The 22,097-nt window shown below is 56.5% G+C and overlaps 1 pseudogene; it reads left to right on the top strand.

Annotated features, from left to right (window-relative positions):
- The first annotated feature begins 44 nt into the window (after positions 1 to 44).
- On the top strand, positions 45 to 22,014 carry LOC114694365 (annotated as a pseudogene).
- Positions 22,015 to 22,097: the final 83 nt, after the last annotated feature.

Genomic DNA, 22,097 nt, shown 5'->3' with positions numbered 1-22,097 from the left:
CCCGCCGTGCGCCTCCCGAGCCCGCGCTCACTGCCGCCCGCATCATGCTCAAGTGCATCCCGCTCTGGGCGTTGCAACCGGCACGTGGAGTCGGTGATAAGAGGCACTGCTCGCTGCAGGCTGTGCCGGAGGAGATCTACCGCTACAGCCGCAGCCTCGAGGAGCTGTTGCTCGATGCAACCAGCTGCGCGAGCTACCTAAGGTGAGCGGCCGCCGCAGCACTGCTGCCCGCCCGCAGCCCCGCGCTCAGTTTTCTGGGCAGATGTGTGACTTCTGGGGCGGCCGGCTAGAGCGAGACCTCAGCAGGCCGTGCCCGGGCTTGTCGCACCGCAACTCCAGCCGGCCTGCTGTTCCTACTGGCCAGACCCCGCCCAGCCAGCCCCACCTCCCCCAGTCGCTTGTGTTGGCACCTGGTGGCAGCCTGTCTGGGGACGGGTGGAATACTGAGCCTAAAAGGGGAGCCAACAGAGAAACCCGTGAGAGCACAGGAGGTGGATGGGACCAGGGTGCGAGGTCGACCTTGGCTAGCAACAGCTTGCTGGGCTGCTTAGAGATAGGGCCTGGTTTTCGTGCACCGCGTTCGGCTCCTTTTTTTCCTTGGGTTCGAAGCTGAGTGGGATCCTCCTCAGACAGAGGATAGTGTCAGATCTATTCTGTCATCTCTCAGCGGAGGGCCCACCTCTGACTGCCAGTGTTCCTTCCTGTCGGTTTTTGTTTTTGGTTTTGTTGTTCTGAGGCCACTCCAGAAAGACCGGAGGAAGCAGGTTGTGAAAGATTTACTTTTCTGAGATGGGGGGCCGAGTGGTCTGATATTCTTGAGGGCTGGGTGCACGGGGTGTGACCCCAGTCCAGGTCTGTTTGTGCCAGCTCTGTTCTTCACGGATCTTTATAGTATCTATGTGTGGATCCTAAAATTTTGTCCCTGTGTTTCTCTCTGGTATTCTTACTACAGTTCTCTGGACGGTCTTTGTCCAGCTCTTGCTGCTCGTTGCTGGGGTGCCTGAAGGGTTTATCTGTGGTGGAAGAAGCAGTTTGGGGAGTGGGTAAAATCCTAAGAGTGGCCCATAGGGCAGAGGGCAGGACCTGTCTAGTCAGGAGCTGATGATATTTTTGCTGGGACATGTTATCTGGAAGCAGAACAGTAGTGGTGCATATGGCAGATACCACAAGGGAGACCACCGCGCCTCAAGTGGACAGGGGTATGTTGTGCATGTTTCTCTGCCTGGTTTCTAGCACACCAGGTGTCATGGCTAGACTGCCAGAACCTTGTGTGACCTGGGACACACAGAGGTCCAGGGACCTGTGGCTGTGATCCTCCTGGTCTAGAAACGCCTCACTACCCTTAGAGCTTTGGCTGTAGATGTTCACTGATCACATCTTCTGCTACCCACAGCCTTTCTTCCGGCTATTGAACTTGCGAAAGCTGGCCTCAGTGACAACGAGATCCAGCGGCTGCCTCCTGAAGTGGCTAACTTCATGCAGCTCGTGGAGCTGGATGTGTCCCGGAATGGTGGGCAGGCAGGCGGGGGTGGTACTCTGGCTGTGTGGAAGTAGGGTGGAGCAGGGGCTCCTGGATCTCCTGAGCCTATAGCATCTCATGCAAACCCCTCTCCACACGTAGACATTCCTGAGATCCCCGAGAGCATAAAGTTCTGTAAGGCTCTGGAGATTGCCGACTTCAGTGGGAACCCCCTGTCCAGGTAAATGTCATCCGTTGTGGGTTGGCTTTGGGCCGTGGAGGGTTCCATAACCTTCTGGGGGATCTAAGGTCTGCTGCTTCCTTTCCCTAGGCTTCCAGATGGCTTCACACAGCTGCGCAGACCTGGCTCACCTGGCCCTAAACGATGTGTCCCTGCAGGCACTGCCTGGAGATGTGGGCAAGTGAGTGATCCCTTGGTAAGTGGGTCTGAGTGCAGGGAGCACGCGTCTTGGCCTTTCTTCCTCAGCCTTGGTCCTTGGTCTCTTCAGCCTGGCAACTTGGTGACCCTGGAACTCCGGGAGAACCTGCTTAAATCTCTCCCTGCGTAAGTTTGGGGCCTCCACCTAGACTGTGGTAGAGCTATCTGTGTTGGGGCTTGGACATCAAGCCTTTTTCTTCTGCAGGTCCCTGTCTTTCCTGGTCAAGCTAGAACAGCTGGATCTGGGAGGCAATGATCTGGAAGTGCTGGTAGAGTGAGGGCTGCCTGGGGAAGGACAGGTGGGGTAGCTGCCGGAGGAGGTCACACTGGTTTCTCCTGTCTCTGTCCTTCTTGTAGCTGACACTCTGGGGGCTCTGCCTAACCTGCGGGAGTTGTGGCTGGACCGAAACAGTTGTCGGCACTGCCTCCGGTAAGTGAGGGTGGGGCTGCTTTACCCCCCCCCACATGCTGCCTTTGACCTCTTGCCTGTCCTCAGGAGCTTAGGGAATCTGCGGCGACTGGTATGCCTGGATGTGTCAGAGAACCGGCTGGAGGAGCTGCCTGTGGAGTTGGGTGGGCTGGCACTGCTCACGGATCTGCTGCTTTCCAGAACCTGCTTCAGCGGCTGCCAGAGGGCATCGGTCAGTGTGCCTGCCCAGAGGGCCCTGGGGACTGTTCACTCTCATCATTGGCCTTATGAGGTGTCAAACAGTGTCTTGGGTTAGGACCTGACTTGACCAGGCTAGAGGTGTCCAGTGAGGGAAGGTTAAGATAAGGCCAGGGTTGGATACCCCACTATCCAATTAATACCCAAGGGTCAGCATCACTCATGGTGACGGAGTCAAGAGTATGGGTTTACAAGGGTCAGTGGGTGGGGAGAGCCTTGGGGAATAAGCATAGGGAATCTTGGAGTTCTCAGAGAGCTATCACCCCGAATGTGGGACAGGCTATGGCCATTCTGAGGAGCCACATACTCAAGTACCCTTGACTTCACTCAATCTAGTCACGTATCTCCTTGATGCCAGGTCAGCTGAAGCAGCTGTCAATCCTGAAGGTAAGACCAGAACCGGCTGTGCGAGGTGACTGAGGCCATTGGGGACTGTGAGAACCTCTCTGAGCTGATCCTCACAGAGAACCTGTTGACGGTAGGGCAGCCCTGAGTACCAAGCCCTTTAGGGTGTGCTGAGTGCAGTCAGTGCTAATATGTAGCAGGAACACAAGTACCTTCGTGGCAGTGGCATGTGCTGGTGGTGGCTGATCCAAGGGAAGTGCTTGCTAGGGCACCCTTGGGGTCAGAGAAAAGAGCTCACTGGGCAAATGAAGATGACCTAGGAGGACTTCTGGGACCCTATAGGATCTGCAGTTAAAGCACTCAGGCTGTGCTTCTCCAGACACCGTGCAGTGCCGGGGAGGACTGGGAAGAAGGCCAGGTAGAGTGGACAGAAGGAAGACTGCCCTTCAGTGTGTGTGCCCCATTGTAACCAGGGGAGGGGAAAGCTGTAGCGCCCAGGCCAGAGATGTCTGTGGATGGTAGCCTCAGGCTGAGAGTCAGACTGGCGTGTGGGTAGTGTGGAACGTTCCTGTGTGTGGAGTACCAGAATCACAGTAGTGAGAGAAGACAGTGTCCTGGAAATGCAAGAGCAGTTCTGAGTCCTAGGCACCTTGGATGGTGGGGTCACAGGTCCATAGCCTTGGTAGACTGAGCTAGGTGGTTGTAGGAGAGGGCTAGAGAAGACAGTCTGGGCTTACGTGGCTTGGCAGGGCATTTGGTGTCCTTGAGGGTAAACAAAACAAAACAAGAACTGTGCAAACTGGGTCCATGTCCAGCCGTACGTAGTTCCTGAGGGCTTGGGGAACCTGGGGGACTAGTCAGCTTACCTCAGGGGAGACCTTTCCTTTCCCAAGCCTCTCTCTTTCCTCTGCCCAGGGGGTTTCTGTCAGCCTCAGACCTTCCTTTTCCCGGCCAGGCCTTACCCCGCTCTCTGGGCAAGCTGACCAAACTGACTAACCTTAATGTGGACCGGAATCATCTTGAGGTGCTGCCACCTGAAATTGGAGGCTGTGCAGGCCTCAGTGTCCTCTCTTTGAGAGACAATCGCCTGGCTGTCCTTCCCCCTGAGCTTGCCCACACAGCTGAGCTGCATGTGCTTGATGTAGCTGGGAACCGGTGAGTGTCTGTGTGGCCCTGGGGACCAGGCTGCGTCCTCTGTCTGTGCTGACCATGCCTGCCTGGCTCCAGGCTGCGGAGTTTGCCGTTCGCGCTCACTCACCTCAACCTAAGGCACTGTGGCTGCGGAGAACCAGGCGCAGCCCATGCTCCGCTTCCAGACTGAGGACGATGCCCAGACTGGCGAAAAGGTGCTCACCTGCTACCTGCTGCCCAGCAGCCCTTGCCAAGCCTCGGTAGGTTGCTGATGGCTGGGTCTTGAGTTTGGGGTGGCTGAGGCAGAGAGGCCAGTGTGGGTCCCTGACGCGTGCCTTCCACAGAAGACCCCGAACAGCAGAGCAGTCCCTCAGAGAGCTGCAGTGATGCCCCTCAGAGCCGTGTCAGCGTCATCCAGTTCGTGGAGACGCTTGAAGGGGACGAGGATGCTGAGGAAGCTGCAGCCGAGAAGCGGGTATGGAGGGGTGGGGACTCTGGGCGGTACGCTTCTATCCCACCCCTGCCTGACCCCTTCCGGCCTCTGTTCCTCATCCCTGTCCCCATGGCAGGGCCTACAGCGTAGGGCCACACCTCACCCAGTGAGCTCAAGGTGATGAAGAGGGGCATTGAAGAGCGCCGGACGAGGCCTTCATCTGTAAACCTGATCCCGGCCCACCTCACCTTCAGAGGAGGTAGGCGTGAAGAGATTGGGAGCCTAGATGTTCATCCATCCTGACAGTGGAGCCTGAGGGCAGAGGCTCCATGGGGAGGGGCCCGGAGATAGGCTGGTGAATTGGACTGGGGCCACATAGGCAGGCAGCAGCTGGGGCTTGGGCTGGGCAAAGGGTGCAGGATGGGTCTCATGTAGTGCCTACCTGTGGAGTCAGAATGAGGGGCAGAGCCAGGGTTGGGGTTTCCCAGGTCCGAGTGCTAGGCATGCCTTGGTGGCACGGGATGAGGTTGGCCAGGGGTCAGGCTGAAGGAGAGCTTGTTTTCCCTTCCCTCGGCATCCTGGGAAGGAGTTTGGGGCTAGAGCAGGCCAGGTTATTGCTTATTAAGCTTCAGGGCTGCGGGGTGAGTCTGGGTAACTGGGTCCAGCGGTTAGGCAGACGGGCCATGTACTGGCCGTGCGTGGCTCCTTCCCAATTTAGATAGCAGTAGTAGGGCTCACTTCAGACTGATGGCCTCCTGGGATCTCCTATGCTTGTCCTCCCGAATCCGGGAGAAGGCATCGCTAAGGTCTGGCCATGGAACCATGACCTTGCATGACTCTGGAAGCGGACAGGAAGTGATTGCAAGAAGTGAGCCGGCCGGGGATATTATGACCGGGGCAGCAGGGATCTGCTCCTGGGTGTACCTCTGGGGGACAAACTTCCCTGCACCTGACCCCACTCCTCCTCAGGAGAAGAGGCTGAGTGCCGAGTCTGGCTTGAGTGGAGGCTCTGGCCCATCAGCAAGCACAGTCTCCGAAGGCCAGCCTGAGATCCTGCTGGCTGAGGAACAAGGGCTAGGCCAGCAAGAGGCCATAGCTGGACAGGAGGAAGACACAGAGGAGGACTATGATGAGGTAAGGGCAGACAGGAAGGCAGCCTGTAGGCCAGAAGGCGGCCTTTTCTAGGGTCGATGCTTCTCATCCTATACGTCTTCCTGAGCGGGATGTGTGGTTGGGCCGTGCCAGATACTGCCAAGTGTCAGTGGAATGGTGAAGGGCTTCTCTGGCAGAGTTAGTGCCCAGATGTGGGATAGGTGGTGGTCGTGAGGCTCCAGGGTAGGTTAAAGTTCCCTTCTCAGCCAGGCTCAGTGCAGTCAGATTCCGCACCTCCGTGCTTTCCTAGACGGTGGGTGTCCTCCTTTTCCCGGCCCCAGTGTATGCTTCCACCTGCTTGGTCTTCACATGTTCCCAAGTCTCCATCTGGAAGGAGCAGTGTCCTCCGTCTCCACAGCTGAATTTCCTGTGCACTTCTACATTCCTACCGGGGACCTGGGCAGCTTCCGGCTGTTACCTGCAGGGCTTAACCAGTCAGCCCCAGAGCCGCGGCCCTGGCAGGAGCGAGCTGGGGCCAGGGTGCCACCCTCATCTTTCTACCACTTAGCCCACAGTGCACTTCGCCGAGGACACACTGATGCCCAGGGAAGATGGTGAGAGCGAAGAGGGCCAGCCCGAGGCTCCCTGGACACTGCCCAGCGGCCGGCAGAGGCTCATCCGCAAAGACACACCCCACTACAAGAAGCACTTCAAGATCTCCAAGCTCCCTCAGCCGAAGCTGTTGTGGCCCTGCTGCAGGGTGTGCAGACAGACAGGCAGGGGCCCCGCTGGAGGTTGGCACAATGGCCCCACACACCTTGGGCTCCTCGAGCCCAGGAGGAAGAAGAGGAGGAGGAGGAGAACAGGGTTGAAGAAGAAGGGGAAGCCACCACGGAAGAAGAAGAAGAAGAAGACGACAAAGAAGAGGCTGTGGCTTCTGCCCCCTCTGTCAAGGTGTGTGTCATCCCTGTCCCAGTCTGGCCCAGGCTCCGCTGGCTCAGTGGGCTGCTTTGAACCCTGGCAGGTGACAGCATGGAGAACATCCGGCCCTGCTCTCCTGACCCCTTGGTCCTCAGGAGAAGAGGACTGAATGTGCTGTGATGGGCATTGTTGTCACATGTCCCCATCACTGAGTCCCAGGATCCCCTGCCTGCCGTTGGTCTTATTTCAAGTGCTTAGCAGCTCCCTGGGCCTGCCTGGTGGGGTAGGAGGCCAAGGCGCTTGGAAGCTGAGGGCCCCTCTGTGTCCTGTGTGTTCAGGAATCTTGGACAAGGTCTTCCTCAGGAGCTGCTGGCTCTCCCAGGATCCTTCCTGCCTCAGGAAGTGACCAGCTTTGAGGCCTTGCCGCTGGCCTGTGGCCCATCCTGTGGATCTGGTGGAAGCTCTTATGCCTTGTCAGGGCCTTGTGGGATCCAGGCAAATCTATAGAGCGGTGGCATCTCTTCTTTATCGTCATGTTTGATTTTGATGCCTCAGAAAGGACCTTCCCACTTAACTGGAGACTCCTCGAGGCCAGAGAAAGCCCTAGCTACCAAACGTCCAGCCCTTTGCCCCATACTGCTCCTACCCTGAGAGTGTGGGCTGATGATACATGATATCCGGGCCAGTGTGGGGGTCAGTCAGGGACAACCAGGAATAGACCTGCCCCCCTGGAGCCTTCACCCTAGCCAGCCGAGCCACACCATAGAAGTGGTCTGCAGAGTTGCTCATGATCTACAGACGGGGGATCCAGGTGGGAAGGGGCTGACTCGGATCACAGGAGCTTGATGAGATCTTCCTTCTGTCCTGCCTACTTGTGGTGAGGGCTGGGTAAGGTGGTGGCAGTTCCCAGCGGTGGCTAACCTGCATGCCTCGCTGCTCCTGTCCTAACAGGGGGTGTCGTTTGACCAGGCCAATAACCTGCTGATAGAGCCTGCTCGCATTGAGGAGGAAGAGGTCTGTACTGCTCACTGCTGCTCTTTGCTCTGGGCCCGGGGCTCCTGCTGACTTTTGCTTCCTGGGCTGCGGGCTCTCACTTCTCCCCACCTCCATGGCTCAAACTCAGACCTTCTCCCAGAAGAGTTCCTGACAGCTGCCACAGGACTGGGGTTCTGGCTCCACTTCCCCAGGGCCTCCTGCTCCCCTGGCTGGGCAAGCATGTCTCCACACTGGGGCAGCCTGCCTTGTAGGGGATGAGTGGAGGTACTGGGCCATTCATTTTCTATATCCTACTGAGAGCCTTCAGGTGTCCTTACGGATAGAAGCAGGGCCAGGCTTCACTTTGTGGAGGACAGCTAGCTCTGTACTGCGTGGGCTAGCTCACAGAAGTTGTGCCTGCCCTGGGATCGTAGGAACCTCCCCGCTTCTCTTTACTACCCACGTCGGCACAGCTCCCCAGGCATGAGTTGTATGGGGTCGTCAGCAGCCAACCAACCTGTCTTGCTGCTGCAAGCTCCTGGGCTTCCCAGGTCTTCTCAGATATCCACGTCCACTCTGTTTGCAGTTGACACTCACCATCGTGCGGCAGACAGGGGGCCTGGGCATCAGTATTGCAGGGGGCAAAGGCTCCACCCCCTACAAAGGAGATGATGAGGTAAGAGCTGCCTTGTCAGTAATACCCAGGCCCCCATCTCCGTGAGCTCCCTCTTGCCCACACCGGTCACTCTGTCTCAAGAGACTTCCTCGTTCTCTCAGGGGTGTCAGTGGTCACATCCACTCGGGTGGTCAGGCAGGATGTTTGGAGTCTGAGAACAGCTTACAGGGCAGCCGAGTTGTTCCCTTTACAGACAGGTTTTCCTTCCCCATTTTCTCATGCCAGCTCTGGGGTCAAAGTCTCTTTTGAGGTTGACTTGTGTATTCTAGCTTCTTGTGCTAGAGCCCTCCCAGTAGCTGAGTGCAGCCCCTCTGACCTCGAGGACTGCTGTTCTCCATGGTGCATGTGGGGTCTTTGCATCCTCTGCAGAAGCAGGCCAGACTGTCTGGCTCTGCACCTTTTACAGCCATGAGGCGGGGCTTGCCTCTGCTGGTGCTCTTGTGGACCAGTCCCCACTTGTCTTCTAGGGCATTTTTATCTCTCGAGTGTCTGAAGAGGGCCCTGCAGCCCGTGCTGGAGTCCGAGTGGGTGACAAGCTCCTTGAGGTAAGTAGTGACCTCCTCGACTCGCAGCAAAGGACAGCTATGCCCTTCAAGGTCCAGATAGTCCTGATTATTGGGCTACTTGGCTATTCCCATCAGGAAGTAGTCTTCCCCATCCAGAAGCCCAAGGCCCAAAGATACCTGGGTAAAGTTATTGAGACCTTAAAGAGTAGGCTTAGAAGCCCTCCATGCCACGTTTCCTCTCCATCTGGGTCTGGGATATAGCTTGGTGGTAGATCACTAGCCTACCACGTATATAACATTTTGGGTTTAATCTCGAGTACTACAAGGGCATGAGTGTAAAAACAAAGAAGCTGCCCTCAGCCTAGACAAGAGGCACCAGGCAGATCAGAAGTAGCCTGGCAGGGTCAGACCTCTGCAATACTGGTGGGGATCTTGTGTGGAAACCTGGAGGTTTCTGCCTGGATACTTGGCCATTGGAGAACTCACAGGAAACCTGTGGGGACAAGGATGAGTGAGAGAGAAGGCTCTGGGTTCTAGAACAAGAGGGCCGCCTGGGAAAGGGGAACTGGCAAGCTACTTAACAGAGCTTTTGCTCTTGAGCCCTCCTGTGGGGCAAGGATGAGTTGAGAGGAGTCTGGGGTGGTAGTAGCAACTGGGGTCTTACTACAAGGCAAAACAAGGCTGCCTGAGGGAAGTTGTGACTGGCTCATTGTGTCCTCGCTGGATACTTGGCCTTCACAGAAAGCTTTGCTCTCTCTGTGGGGACTGAGAGAGAAGGCGCTTAGACAAGAGGCTGTGGGTGCGGTTCGGCCTCTGCCTAAGCATGTGGAGTGGACCTATAGCTTGCATGTTCTCTGCTAAGCAGATGACAGTTTTCTGAAGGTGAGAGCACTGTGTAGAATGGCCACAGGCATCTGCCCGTGCCTCATCGCTAGCCTGGACACAGACAGGCACAAAGACAAAAAGAGCATAAGTGCTGGCGGTGTGTGGCGCACGCCTTAATCCCAGCACTCGGGAGCAGAGGCAGGCGGATCTCTGTGAGTTCAAGGCCAGCCTGGGCTACAGAGTGGAGTTCCAAGGCAGCCAGAACTGTTACAACAGAGAAACGCTGTCTTTGAAGAAAAAAAACAAGAGCACAAGCATGCTGTCAGGATGGCTCTGCCTGGATGCTGATTTGTGCTGTGGCTTTGTCCTCTGTTGCCCACAGGTGAACGGTGTGGCCTTACAGGATGCAGAGCACCACGAGGCTGTGGAAGCACTCCGAGGAGCAGGTGCTGCTGTGCAGATGCGAGTGTGGAGGAAAGAATGGTGGAACCTAAAAACAGTCACGCATCACCCCCCTGCGCCCTGAGGATGACTATAGTCCCCGGGAGCGGCGGGGAGGCGGCCTGCGCTTGCCCCTGCTTCCGCCTGAGACTCCTGTACCCTCCGCCAGCGCCATGCTTGCCTGTCTTGTGCGCAGTGAAAAGGGGCTGGGCTTCAGCATTGCTGGTGAAAAGCTCCACACCTTACCCGGGCTGGTGATGGGGTGAGGCAGTGTCTAGAGGGGGGTCTGTCCCTGAATGAACGGAGGCATGTTAGGTCTCTAATAGAATGGCTTCAGTATGGCCTCTCTGTCCCTACAGGGCATCTTCATATCCCGCATTGCAGAGGGAGGGGCTGCCCACCGGGCAGGCACTCTACAGGTCGGAGACCGAGTCCTCTCGGTGAGTGGGGCCAGGCATGTCCTGGTTAGTGTCTTTTATTTGTCTTGCTTACCCTCTCTGACCTGAGTGTGTCCTGCAGATCAATGGAGTGGACATGACTGAGGCAAGGCATGACCATGCTGTCCCTGCTGACTGCTGCTTCCCCTACCATCTCCCTGCTTCTGGAGAGAGAGACTTGGAGGGACTTACCCACCTAGCCCCCACCACATTCCTCCCCCCAACCCCTGCTGCTACTGTTGCTGCTGCCATGACCACTGCCGTCCCCGGGGAACCTCTGCTCCCTAGGCTGTCCCCTAGCCTGTTGGCCACTGCCTTGGAAAGGACCGTACCCTGTGGAGGTGAGACATCTGCCCTTGTCCTGATCAGCATCCACTCAGCTCCAGGTGTAGAGTAAAGCCTGCCCAGGATCCGCTAGGCATATAGTTGTAGCCACACTAGGCAGAAAGTAGTACATGTCCTTCCTACCGTGCCCGAGAAACTGAGGTTCTCCAGGCAGCCTCCATGATGTTTCCCATCTGCCCTAGCATAATCTGCCAGAGCCTGCTCTGCTCCTTGCTGTGGTCAGTGAGGATGTGGAGATGTCAGGCTGTGTGCAATAATAGGGTAGCAGCCTGCCCCACAGGCAGATGGGCCGCAGGGCCCATCCATCCTCCTTGCACTTGTAGAGTCAGCTCCTTTCACCCTTGCCCTGTTCTGACGGAGGCCCACCCTATTCCTCAGGAAATCTGCCTGCCCAGAGCTGGTGGTCCTCTGGGGCTTAGCATCGTAGGAGGTTCTGATCACTCCAGCCACCCATTTGGTGTCCAGGATCCTGGCGTATTCATCTCCAAGGTAAGTAGGCCTGGCAGGCAGCTCGTGCAGGAAGCGCCCACCCCAGCCAGTCTGGGCAGCCATCAGTGCCCCTGGTCTGCTGGATGTTGTCCTTCCCTATAGGTGCTTCCTCGGGGCCTAGCTGCTCGCTGTGGCCTTCGGGGTTGGGGACCGCATCCTAGCAGTAAATGGGCAGGATGTTCGGAGGCTACACATCAAGAGGCAGTCAGTGCCCTTCTCAGGCCTTGCCTGGAGCTGTCTGCTTGTGCGGAGGGACCCACCACCTCCAGGCATGCGGGAACTCTGCATTCAGAAGGCTCCTGGGGAGAAGCTGGGCATCAGCATCCGAGGAGGTGCCAAGGGCCATGCAGGGAACCCCTGTGACCCCACAGATGAGGGCATCTTCATCTCCAAGGTGAGGGCTCTCTCCTTCCTGGGGCCACAGATAGTCGCCTGGCTGTGATCTCACACTGTTCTCCCTCCAGGTGAGCCCTACAGGGGCTGCCGGGCGTGATGGGCGGCTGCGTGTGGGGCTGCGGCTGCTGGAAGTGAACCAGCAGAGCCTGCTGGGCCTCACACATGCTGAGGCGGTGCAGCTGCTGCGCAGCGTGGGTGACACCCTCACCGTGCTTGTCTGTGACGGCTTTGACACCAGCACCACCACCCACGGCAGCCCTGGAAGTTAGTGGCCTACCCTGGGGACCAGGTGCTGTCCTGGCACTGCCCTTTATAGAGTCTGGCAGTGGGTCTGTGCTTGGGTCGGAAAGTGCTTGGCAACCGTTTTGAGCCAACCGTGTGTGGGGGTGGGATGGGACTGGGTTTTGCAGGCCCTTGCTGAACCCTGTCACTGTCCTGTCTGGAGGCTGGGGTCTGGGTGGGCAGGCAGTGTAGAGAGAGGGGAGTCTGCAGCTGATGACAAGAAGCTGAGAGAGAGCTGTAGCAGGGCTCTGGGAAGGCAGTACTTGAGGGCATGTGGCAGCTGGCAGGACAGAGAGGACAAGGAGCCCTGCTCAGAGTCCCCCTGTACCTCCCCCCAAAGCAGGAAGGCAGCTTGCTGGCTCTGCTGGCCCTTAGGATGTTTCTCTGACAGGCCCTTGGCCGAGCCGACTCCCACCCTCTGGCTCCTGGTTTCTTTTGCTATACCACAGGGCAGGGCCAGGGCATGGGCCCAAGATAGATCCTCTTCTGCTCTCTTGCTTCCTGAGTAGAACAAGACTCTCCAGCATCAGAACTAGGCCGAAGCCCAAGAGGCAGGCACCCTGGGCAGGTCTCCCTCTAGCCTCGTTGCTCCTCTTGGGGTTCATGCTTCCTTCCTCATTGTCCTGCTTCTACCTGCTCTCCTTAGGACCCTCAGCTTCTTTTCCCTGTAGTCAAGTGAGCCTTCAAGGAACCTTTATGTGCACTGGCTGTCTGAAGCTCCTAGACATCCTCACTAGCCAGGCGGGTCTCCAAGGTGCTGGTGGCTGTACTCCCGCTCCCCATGGCTTTTACTCCTTCAACACTAGGGACAGGCAGCCATCCTAGGTTGGTCTCCTTTGGCAGTGGATTTTTGAATTAGTGACTTCCGGTCAGATGCTGACAGAAAGATACCCTCTGGCCACAGACCCTGCCTCTTGTCCCAGACTAGCTGGCGAGGGTCACTAGATGGGAAACAAGTTAGCCTTGTCTTTGCGTCTAGATGGGTATTGGGCTGCAGCCTGTGTGAGCTTGCTACTCCCTGCTTAAGGTTGGCCCCTGTCCTGCTGCTCTCCCCAGGGGAGTCCTGTGTCCTGGGCCAGTTTTTTTGTGTGACTTCTCCCTGGGTGATCTGTACCAGAGAAGCCCCGCCACCGCCGCCTTTTGTTTATGCACATCAGCACATGTGTTGGAAAGTGTTGCTTCGTGCACACTTGAATCTTTTGGTTCAGAATGAAGCCCTCTGGAAAGAGCCGGAATGTCAGTACCCCAGGGCTGGCGTGGTCCTGGGTTCCCTCGGCTATGCATTTGCTCCCTGCTGTAGTGGCCCAGGCTGTCCTTGAAGTACCTGGGTGGCTCGGGAGTGTAGGGAAGCAGCTGTGCATCTGCACATGCTTGGTCCTGCCAAAACCTGTCTTGGCTGGATCTTCATCTGTGTTCCATCTGGGGAGCAAAGCAGGTTTTCTGTTAGCCGAGCTAGTGGAAGGGCTGGGCAGTGGGCAGCTGACCAGGACTTTGAGAGTCCTTTCCTGCCCACAGCAGCTGTCTGCTTTGACAGCCCCTTCTCAGTCCTTGTCTCATCTCAAGGTGCCTTCGCATAGTCGACTTTCTGCTCCCACACCCTAGGAGGGGGACCTTGCCCGTGCTAGGGAGGGCTCCACTGAACTCTGGCCCTAGCCCTAGCCCTGGACCCCCTGTGAGCTTCTCAGCACAAAGTTGTTGTCCTTCTTCCACTGGAACTTTTTCTTTCTCGATGCTTCTGGCTCCAAAGTTTGTTTGTTTGAAACAAGTCTCACTGTGTTGCCGATGTTGGCAGTCCCCTGCCCTCTCCCCCACCCTCTGAGGGTTAGAGTTACATCTGTGTGCTCCAGCACCCATCTTGTTTCCCTTTTAGGGTGGGATCCTTTGATTTCCAAAATTTACAAATTTATGAATTAAGGCTTCTCCTGTAGGACTGTGTGTGTGGTTTGGTTGTTTTGTTTTTGTTTCAAGATAGGGTTTCTCTGTGTAACACCCTTGGCTGTCCTAGAACTTGCTTTGTAGACCAGGCTGGCTTGAACTCAGAGATCCGCCCACCTCTGCCTCCTAAATGCTGGGATTAAAGACATGCCACCCCTGCCCAACATACTTTGATTTTGACAATACCACAGTGGTTTGTGAAAAGCCCTTGCTTCTCACTGCTGAGGGGGCAGGATTTGGCTGTGTGGTAGGTCCTGTGCACTCTAGGACCTGTTTCTGGACTTGGTCACAGTGTTCTGTGAAGCTTGCCAGGACAGTGCCACCCTATGCAGAGGCAGTCAGTCACTTTATAGTGTGTTATGCTGCTACTCAGTTACACCACCCTTCCATTTTTTTGTTCTTTTGAAGTTTCGTCTGCTGTGTCTTCTCTTCTGAACAGATATGCCAGGTTCCATCACATAACTGGCTGGACTCGGGGATCATTTTGTGGGATTTCTTGAGCCTCTTCCTGGCTCGCTCTCTCTTCCTGTTGGTGCCAGGACCCCTGTTGGCTGGCTTCGCGGTGTCTCCTGGCAGAAGCCCTGCGGCTCACAGCCATCACAGTGATGCCGGGCCTCTTCCTAGGGCTTCCCTCTTTGTCTGTTTTCAGCCTGAACTTTGGGCCACTGATGGTGGTGGCCAGGAGCCTTGCCTTGTACCAAACTTTAGCAACTGTTTGTTGTAGTTTCTTTAAGAACATTTTCAAAAGGCGGGAGTTATCTTTGCTTGTAATTGTAAAAACAGCCCTCTCTAGTGGACATCAGGTTTCCAGAAGGGGCCTTACATATATGCTCAGTGGGACTGGTCTGGTCCCAGAGGCTCTAGCAGCATGCTTGGGAGAAAAAGAACCATTCTTTACATATCAGGACTCTTCACTATAATGTATGATTCTTGACTTCTTATAGAAAAGCTGAGGACCTGGCACTGGTGGCTTTGTCCCCACAAGATTGCCCATTCTGAACCCTCTAGCATGGAAGAGCATACATATATCTTCACTCACAGTCCACTTTAAAAAGAAAAACTTATTACACTTATTTCTGTGTGTGCCGTGATACGTGTATGGAAGTCAGAGGACAACTTGTGGGAGTTGGTTCTCTTTCCCATGTCAGTCCTGGGGATTGAACTCAGGTCATCAGTCTTGGCAGCAATTGCCTTCTCCCCCACAAGCCATCTTGCTGACCCAGCACTTTCCTCACACTACCCACTTGAGTCATCTGGGCTTGTTTGACCTGTGGGATCAGTTTGCCCGCTATTGAGTGGCTTTGACCTGCACCTTTCTGCCCCCCTCGGGCTTTTGGGTGTAGTGGGGTCGGGGTGCCCTGTGCTGAAGACTGGTGTTTCCGTCAATCTAGGCTCTTGCTTATTATCAGACCCGCAGCTGCTGGACTTCTCAGTTTCTCCCTACAGCAGCTAGTGGGTCCTAGAAAGGGGCCCCGGGCCGACTCAGCAACTCCACCTCACTCCCCCCCGAGGGGCCCGAGTCTTTGTGGTCTCAAAGGAAGCGCTTAGTTTTGCTTCCCCATGTGTTTGGTGTAAAGAGGATATTTTCTGTCGCATCTCTAGTTCTCCCTGTAGGTCGAGTTCATCCTCGTGATCACACTGGCCCATCTTTCCAATCCAGATGGGGCTTGACTTGCAGTTGTGGGACTTGGTGCAGCAGTGATGCCCATAGCAGTAGCAACTGCTTCAGCACTCCCCACCCCAGCTAGAACTACCTTGAAAACTACCCTGACCCTCCTGTCCTCTTCACTTGAGTCCGCCTGGGTTGGTGCCGGCGTGAGTGCTCATCCTTGGCTTGTCCCTGAGCACGTGCCCTGAGGACCGGCTCTCTCCTGCTGGCATCTTGTTCCCATCTCCTTACCCATCACCAGTGCAGACTCTTTCCATGGGCGCTAGTGTATGTTAGTCAGTTCTGTTTTGTTTAAGAGTTATTATGTTTGCCGTGTGCATGCAGGAGCCCATGGAAATGAGAAGGCATGGGATTCTCCTAGAACTAGAATTTTGGACAGTGTGAGCTGCCATGTGGATGGTGGGAACTGATCCCAGGTCCTTTGCAATTGCTTTTACTGCTGAGCCATCTGTCTCTTCAGCCCCAGCCACAGCTGTTTTAATGATCAAATTGCTCCAATATTGTCTCATGGAAGGGACTTCAGGCTGGCCTGGGTCATTTTGATGCCACCATCTACTCTAAGCACTTCCTGACTTCTGGACGCGTCCCACACTTTCCTGCCCAGCTGTACTGATTTCTTTTGGTGAACAGTGATGTGTAGAAGCCAAGGTCTAGTGCATTGCTCTTAGGGTATCGTGATCAGAGATAAGGGCTGTGTGTGGATAGTTGCTGTCTGGTTATTTCTGGAGCCATAGGAAGCCTGGGTCACTTCATGGCATTGTCCATCTTTCCAATCAACACCACAGGTCAGCCCTTGTTACTCCAGTGGCCTTTTCTGACGTGGGAAACCAGGCTTCCTCAGCCTTGCTGTTTTTACTTTCTGCTCAGTCCCTCTGTATGACAGTCCTTCCCACCCCGCTGAGCCTGCCTCTCTTGGGCCTCCCCAGTGCCTTTTTGACTAAATTATTCCAGAAGTAAAGAAGGTAGGCACCTTGTTTATGTTGGATACAGTAGTGTTGTCAGAGTCTGCAGGAGACAGATTGGTCTGCCATTGTGATTGCTTTTATCCAGCGTTCTTATTTCTAGTGATCTTTGCTCTGTGTGTTAGCTACTCATTTGGTTGGTGTTTGTGATCACTGCACCTTCGTGAATTCACTTTCTGCTCTTCGTTGTCCCCTGTTCCTGCTTGACACTCTTGACCTCCAGTTCCATCTTCCCCGTGTGAGCGGCTGCTCCCTGTGTGTTCTGTCTCTTGTTGTTCCCGTGCTCTGGATCAGCATACACAGCTGGGCTGTGTCTGAGGCCACACTGTGCACAGAGTAGGAACCCTGATGGCAACCGTGAGACTGTTGTTATCTGCCTTCCATTCTGCTATCACCTCCTCTGTATTCCTCTGGTGGTAGAGGCCTGAGCTGGTCCTTCGTGCTTTGTGGACAGAAGGCAGCTGATGCCGCATTTCCATCACCTATGTTTACCCTTCATCTAAGTACATTTTAGGCCCAGACCATGTGTTCTCAGCTGCCTGCTCCCTGCCCAGCACCACGCGCGCGCGCACACACACACAGACACAGACACACACACACACACACACACACACACACACACACACACACACACTCCATCCCAGGCTTCTAGTCCCAGAGCCAGTTGAATTTCACCTTACAGTATTTCTGAATCCTTAATCAGCACCCAGACTGCACATTTTAAATGCAGCCTATCCATCTGGAGTGTTACTGTGCTTCCAAGGTCATTGCCTTTGGCTACTCTCTTCCCAGTGCCATCTTATCAGCATTCCTCCTTTGTCCCTAGAGTGGCCACAGTCGGCTTGTTTTATCCCCATGCCAAGCATTGTGGCTGAGCATGGCTGCTTCACATTCCTGTCATGTTACAGACTTGACCTACTCCCACAGTGACCCCATGAACCTAGGACCACAACTGCTCTTTGTCCTGGATGACTGGGACAGGTACACAAAGAGTCATGGGTGGACCAGCAGGTTGTCCACAGAACCTCAGGTGGCCAGCTTGTCAGGATATGGGGTCCTGGTCCAGTCCTCAGCCTGCCCCAGAAGCGGGACCTTGCCAGCAAGTTTCTTCTCTCAGCCCAGTCCTTTCCTTTCAGGTGTCTCCAGGTGTGATTGCCAACCCATTTGCAGCAGGCCTTGGCCACCGGAATAGCCTGGAAAGCATTTCATCCATTGATCGGGAACTGAGTCCTGAAGGCCCAGGCAAGGTCAGGATCAAAGTGGCTGGAAGCCCGGGACTGGCTCTGAGCTACTAGTTCTTGACCATGTCTGCTCTGCTTATAGGAGAAAGAGCTGACCAGTCAAACCCTACCCTGGGAGCCTGAGGCTGCAGAGACTCTGGTGAGTCTCACACAGCCCCGCTCTGCGTCCTGGGTAGCCGCTCCTGTCAGGACATTGCAATGGAGTGGTGGACAGTCACTTTCCTGGGACATAGATCCCCTCTTAGCACTGTGGTCCATTCTGTCCTCCAGGGACGGAATCTGGAGCCCCTGAAGCTGGACTACCGGGTCCTGGCTGCCCTGTGAGTGCGGGGAGCTGCAGAGAGTGAGTCATGCTGCATTTTCTGATCTGCCTGTCGTCCCCCTTTCTTCCTCCTTCCTGGGGGCCACTGCTGCCAGCTTGAGAGCCAAGGTCACCATGCAGAGAGCTTTGTCTTGGTCAGGCAGGGCTTGTAGGTCTGAGCTAGAGCTCTGCCTCCTAGCTAGGCACCATTTGGGGTGCTGTTGTTGTTGTATCGTTTGGCAGTGCTGGGATACAGGATGGAGCCTCATGAATGCTGTATCCAAGCACCGTACCACTGACTACATGCCAGCCCTTGTCTGTAAAGCTTTTGACCTTTCTTTGTGGCTGTTGCTGTGAGCCCTCTCCTAGGTGCCAAGGGACCCTTTGAAGTCCCTGACCTCTTCCTTGCCCAGTCTCTCCCCCAGCTAGATGGGGAGGGCAGAGCCCTGCTGCAGGCAGGCTGCTGGGAAGAGGCAGCTGTCATTCCTCTCAGGCGTCTTGGTGGGTTTCACGGACATGGCTGCCATGGAGGGGCGGGCTGAAGCAGCTGCAGCCTGTGGAGAGGCCTTGTGGGTGTGGAAGGTGCAGCACCAACAGCTGTCTGGGAGTGCCACTCGGGGACCTAAGCTAGGGTGTGTGGCCTGTGAGACCGTCGTGGCCTGGAGGCAGGCAGAAAGGACATTCGGTCCTCATTGTTCTCCGAGAGGTATTTAAACTATCACTCCCAGAAGTGATGGGAGACCATTGCCAGAATGAGAGGCTTAAGGGGGGCCGGGACATTGCTGAGCAGTGGGCAAACAGGAGGGGTCAGGAAGGGCGTTTGGATTTTGGGTATCTCTCCCCACTCCAAACAGCCCTAACAGAGAAAGCCAGCATAATTTGAGAAAGGGGACAGTTATAGATTGGGATGCTTCTCTGACTCGTGTATGATTGGGAAAGAAGCCCGGGTCAGGTACTGGTGGTAAGTAGGCTTTTTGTGTCCCAACCATCTGGTTTCAGTCTGTTCATCTACTGCCAACTTTCCTTGTAGATTTTAGGGCTGCACCTGGTAGTAATCTACTGCTGTCAGCAGGCACCTGACAGTCCAACCTAGGCCCTGGGGAGAGCAGAGGCTGAGGGCCAGGGCCACCTGTGTCCAGCCTTGGGGAAGGAGAGCCCTTTATGGAGGTCTCATGTCGGTCATCCAAGCCTGTCTGATGGCATCCCTGGCTGTGTGTGTGGTCAGGTTAGGTCACAGGGCTGTGCCTATGCTGCCAGGGTAAATGCGCGGACCAGTTCTTTGGGGTACTGCTAGGCCAGCTGACCCTCATTCCCAACTGCTACCCTTCCTCAAGGGACCATCTGTGACCACTGGAGGGAAGATGACTGAGGCCCCCTGTTCCCCTGGCAGCCAGCAAGTGAGCATCCCAGGCACAAGTGCCTCATTTGGGCACCTGTGCAGGTGGGTCCTGGTATGCAGGGTCCCCTTGGGTACTGCTGTGTGATGTGTTTTTGTCCAGGGACACCTTCCTGATTAAAGCTGGCCTTGGTGAAGGCAGACAGCTTGCTGGAGAGAGTTCAAGGCTTCCAGACACTGAGCATGAGATCTTTTCTGTACAGTTGTCCTTGTCTGTGGGTCCTCCTAGTCCTTTCCCGATGCAGGGAGAGAGAGGGGCCAGGTCTCAGCCTTCCTGGCAGTGCCTTGCAGGGGGGCGTGGGCACAGGGTCATTCCCAGCCTAGCTCCTAGCCTCAACCCCTCAAGACAGGTTTCTGGATGAATGTCCCCTTGTAGCCTGCCTCTCCTCTCTCTCTCTCTCTCTCTCTCTCTCTCTCTCTCTCTCTCTCTCTCTCTCTCTCTCTCTCTCTCTCCCTCTCCCTCCTCCCTCCCTCCCTCCCTCCCTCCCTCCTCCCCACTCCTGGACCTCTGATCCTGTTCTCCTCTGTCACCACCCCTTCCCCTTTGCAAAACCGGGGTGATCCAGCCAATGGCTCAGGCCTGGCCAAGGGGCTCCCCGGCCCCCGGGGGCAGAGGTGGTCCCTGTTCTGTGAGTGTCCTGTTCCACAGTGGGTGAGGGTGGGGAGCAGGATGGTGGGTGTGGGTCAGAGGCAGTTGGAGGATCCAGCTGATGGTTTTGGGAAGTGGCTGCACGGACAGCTGCCCAGCCTCACTTGGGGTTTTCCCCAGCTGCCCTCCCCCGATGAGCTGCCAGCCAATGTGAAGCAGGCCTATAGGGCCTTCGCGGCCGTGCCCACCGTGCACCCCCCTGAGGACAGTGCCACCCAGGTATGTGCAGTGCCCTGCTGCTGCTACTGCATGCTCTGTAGGGTGGTGCCCGAGGTGAGTGCCCCCAAGAGAAGCACCAGCCAAGTCTGAGGGCTGCTCCCCCTCTAGCCTCCAACACCTGGTCCCGCAGCCTCCCCAGAGCAGCTGTCCTTCCGTGAACGGCAAAAGTACTTCGAGTTGGAGGTACGGGTGCCGCAGGCAGAGGGTCCCCCCAAGCGTGTGTCCCTGGTGGGTGCTGATGACTTGCGGAAGATGCAGGAGAGGAAGGTGAGGAGCCTAGACTTGAGGAGGTCTGGGTGGGATGATGACCTGGCCTCCCTCGTCTGACATATGTGCCTGCCCACAGCCCGCAAGCTGCAGCAGAAGAGGGCACAGATGCTTCGGGAAGAGGCGGTAACCTCAGGGCCTGACATGGGGCTGGCCTCACAGGGAGTCCCCATGATCAGCAGGAGACTGAGCAGCCCTGGGCGGTGCCAGGCCATGCAGGAAGGTGAGCGGGGGAGGCTGAGCCCCACCCCCTGCTTGTCTGCCACATGTCGTTTCCCACCACGCATCCTGTCCTTCCCCAGCCCCAGCCATCCTCACCCCCACCCTGGGAGGCAGTGTCCCCGTGAGGACAGCTAAGGCTGAGCGGCGCCATCAGGAGCGGCTGCGCATGCAGAGCCCTGAGCTTCCTGTCCCAGAGCGAGCCCTGTCTCCTGCAGAACGCCGGGCTCTAGAGGCAGAGAAGCGGGCACTGTGGAGGGCAGCCAGGTGAGCACCACCACCACCACCCCACCAGACCCTACCCACTGCACATCAGGTCCCCTGAGCAGCATTCACTGTCTGGGTCCGCAGGATGAAGTCTCTAGAGCAGGATGCCCTCCGTGCAGATGGTCCTCAGCAAGTCCAGGAAGGCCGTGGCAAGCGAGGACCCCTGGAGCGGCTGGCCGAGGCCCCCTCACCCCACCCACTCCATCTCCCACTCCGTTAGAAGGTGTGTGTTTTCATGGGCCAGCCCAGGGCCCGCCTGAGCACCTCTCCCAACACTCTCTTCCTGTTCCCCCAGACTTCAGCCTCCAGACCAGTGCCTCCCTGGACGCTTGGTAAGGATCCTACATCTAGGGCCTTGCACAGCCCCGGGGTCTGTCTGACGCTGCCGGGCTCTAGACTCCCCTCCAGCCTCACCTCCCTTGCTCTCTCTGCCTTTCCCCTCATGCTGTCCTTTCAAGCCCTTGTCTGGAAAGAAGTTTGACTACAGGGCCTTTGCAGCCCTGCCTTCTTCCAGGCCTGTCTATGACATCCAGGTACCCGAGGCCCCCTGGCCCGCCTGCCTGCATGCTCCTGCCCTCCTGCCTGTCACCTGCCTTCCTCCTTCATTCCTTTCTGTGTGTTTCCTGCTGTTTCCTGCGTGTGGGGCCTCCCACCCACCTTGGTCTCGGCCGGCTGTCTGCTCTGACCCTGCCCCAGGCTCTGTGGGCCTCAGACAGCCAAGCCTGCATGCGTTCAGTTCAGCAGCCCAAGTCACCAGATTTCGTGGAAGAGCTTAGTCTTTGGAACCATCTCCCAGTCCTGGTGAGTTGACAGCTGTCTGGGTGAGGGCCCAGGCACCCAGAGTTCTGGCTACCTTTGGTTCACGGCTCTTCCACCCTCTCTACCAGGCCCACAGGACGAAGACGGAGAAGTGGCCCTGGTGCTCCTCGGCAGGCCCTCGCCTGGCACTGTGGGCCCTGAAGACATGGCGCTGTGCAGTAGCCGTCGGGCCGCGGCCAGGACGCCGGGCCTGGGCCCTGTGCCCTCCTAGGGCCAGGTTCCTCCCAGACTTAGGGTGGGGAGCCTGCCAGCTTCATCACCTCCCTTACCCCAAGTCTTTTAGCCTTGGTGTTA

Source organism: Peromyscus leucopus, unplaced genomic scaffold (assembly GCF_004664715.2).
Source record: "Peromyscus leucopus breed LL Stock unplaced genomic scaffold, UCI_PerLeu_2.1 scaffold_257, whole genome shotgun sequence".
NCBI classification, from domain to species: domain Eukaryota; kingdom Metazoa; phylum Chordata; class Mammalia; order Rodentia; family Cricetidae; genus Peromyscus; species Peromyscus leucopus.
The sequence above is the reverse complement of the archived record's forward strand: the minus strand, read 5'-3'. Positions and strand labels throughout refer to the sequence as shown.